A 2,952-nucleotide genomic window follows, 5' to 3' on the forward strand; every position below is an offset into this window, starting at 1 on the left:
AATTCGGGACCAGCATAATGACTATGTCACTATACTCCCAAATAGTTGATAACAGTTTGAATCCAGGATCATGCAACTTATAACTCACACCATGAGCATGTATGTGCATGCCCCAAATTCTGAGAGTAGAATAGAGCAGAAGGGATTGGAGCATGGCCATCCTCCCAGGGGTGATTTCTCACTTTCTATTTCTCTATCAATCTCTGTCTCTCCAGCAAGTGCACACACCCTGTAACAAAAATATCTCTAAAAAGTTTTTAAAAATTAAAGAAGGCAATACTCTTAAAAAAAGAAAAAAGAACCCCCCAATTTACAGAAATAAGAGACAAGACAATTAAATGCATCATCTCATTGCTATATTGGGTTCAAGCTAATGCAGACCACATTTTTAGTTAATTCCATTTTGTTTCTACCTCTGTCTTGTAGACATTTCCTTCACATGGAACAAGAAAAACACACAGGGCTCCCAATATTTCTCCTCCAGGGACTTTCTGATAAGGCAGAGATTCCATCTATTGGAATGACACATGTCATTGGGGCTGTTTCTGTCTTTATACCTGGTGACCTTCTTTGGAAACCTGCTCATTATCCTGACCACCATCTCAGACTCCCACCTGCACACCCCCATGTACTTTTTCCTCTCCAACCTGTCCTTTACTGACATGTCTCACCTTTACCACTATCCCAAAGATGCTGGTGAACATCCAAACACAGAGCAAGGTCATCACCTATGCAGGATGCATCACCCAGATGTACTTCTTCACAGTTGTTGGACTTTTGGACAATTTGCCTCTGACTGTGATTGCTTATGACCAGTATGTGGTCATCTGTCACCCCTGCATTACGCAGTCATGATGAATCCCCAGTTCTGTGTCCAGTTACTTCTCTTGGTCAGTGTGCTGGGAGCTCTTCCTGAGAGTTTAACCACATTGAGACTCTCTTACTGTACAATCATAGAAATTCCACACTATTTCTCTGAACTCCTTGAGGTCCTCAAGCTCACCTGCTCTGACACCTTCATCAATAATGTGTTATATATGGCTTTTTTCCTCTTACTGGAATCCTTTTCTCTTATTCTCAAATTGTTTCTTCTGTCCTGAAGATCTCAACAACAAGAGAGAAGTATAAATCATTTCCACCTGTGGATCATAACTCTCAGTGGTCTCCTTGTTCTATGGAACATGCATGGGGATTTAATCTCAGCTCCACATGGACACATGGCTCCAGGACAGGGACATTGGTTTTGGTCCTATACACTGTGGTCATGCCCATGTTGAACCCCTTAATTTATAGCCTAAGGAACAGGGACAAGAAGAGGGCTCTGAGAAAGCTTCTCTGCTGCATGTCATCCTACAAGTGATGGCTGCAGGAACCCTGTGCCTCGACATGTGTCATCACAGGCAATGGAGGGGCCATCAGGTGGCATAGTGGTTACAGTTTTGGGCTCTCATATGGTTTATTGTGGTTCAAGTCCCAGACCCAGCAGTTTGAAACTCATGCTGAGCAAGTGTGCATGCATTCCCCAACTCCTAAGATGAGAATAGAGAAGGAATTGAAGCATAGCCATCTCCTCAGGGAGTGACTTCTAGCTTTCTGCATTTCTGTCTCTCTGGTGAGTGTATGTGTCCTACAGCAAAAAGCTCTCTCTCAGAAAAAAAAAAAGGAAATGGAACTGAGTATTCAATAGTGTGGACATTGAGGCTTTTCTTATGATACTTATAGGCAATTATCAAATATCTTTTTATAAAGGACATCTTGATATCTTTTGATTAAACATCTTAATTTACCATCATGTGTACCAGAAGTTCTATGCACTAATTGACTCTTTCTGTCACCTTTTTGACTACCTGTGCCAGCCTCACTTTGTCTAGCTGATTGTGCCTTTCTAACTTTTTAACAGACATCTAATATGTTCATATTGGCTATTAGGTTCTCATTTTGTCCAATGTTCTCATCCCATACCAATGTATTCATCCCACATCAATATACTCACACCTCCCCAGTATGCTTATCTCACATCAATGTGCTAATCCTACACCATTAAAATAAAAGGTTATAGGCACCCAACAACAATCTAAGGGTACAAACCACCTGATCTGTATCTCTATTAGATACTGATTGTGTTACACTCAAATTTCTTCTTCTTCTCCTCCTCCTTATTTTTCTTCTCCTTCTTATTTCTCTTCTTCTTCTTATCTTAGAGAGATTTTTTAGAAAAAGTGAGAAATCACTCCACAAAGGGGATGGCCACACTGTAATCCCTTCTCTTCCATTCTCCTTTTGGGATTTTGGGCATGTGCACACATGCACCTGACATAAGTTTTAAGCACTGGATCTGGAACTTGAACCCTGGTTTACTACATGGGATTCCAGTGATGTAACCATCATGCTATCTGCTGGTCCTATACCCATATTTCTTAACTCCTATAACTTTTAACCTTTTACATATCAATATGCAATGGCCAGTTCCTGGTTCCCCTTTAAAGCTTTAACAAACCAACAGAGGATCCTTGCATGCTTATCTGTAAGTTGTGGTGAAATACTACTCCCTAGGACTCCTAAGTCATGGTGAAATACTACTCCCTAGGACTCCTATGAATTCATGACAGTCTAAACTTGACCTTTAGTATCACAGCTGAAATATTGTCTGCTTGGATGGTTGCTCTGCAGCCCTGCCATACTCTGACCAAGAAAAGCTATTTCTCACAAATCCAGCCTTTTTTGGAAGACATTTGACACCCCACAGTTGACATTTATGCTAGATAGTTCTCTGTGGTGGATGTTGTCCTGTTCATGCTGGGATTTGAGCAGCATTTTGACTTCAACCCACTAGCTATCAGGGACACCTCCTCAGTTGTAACAACCAAAAGACAACTCCATACATTACTGAGTGTCTGCTGGAGGCACACTTATCCTGGTTGATAACCACTGGCCCAGAGCATGAGATTTGAA

Source organism: Tupaia chinensis, unplaced genomic scaffold, assembly GCF_000334495.1.
Source record: "Tupaia chinensis unplaced genomic scaffold, TupChi_1.0 Scaffold145243_1, whole genome shotgun sequence".
Classification (NCBI taxonomy): domain Eukaryota; kingdom Metazoa; phylum Chordata; class Mammalia; order Scandentia; family Tupaiidae; genus Tupaia; species Tupaia belangeri.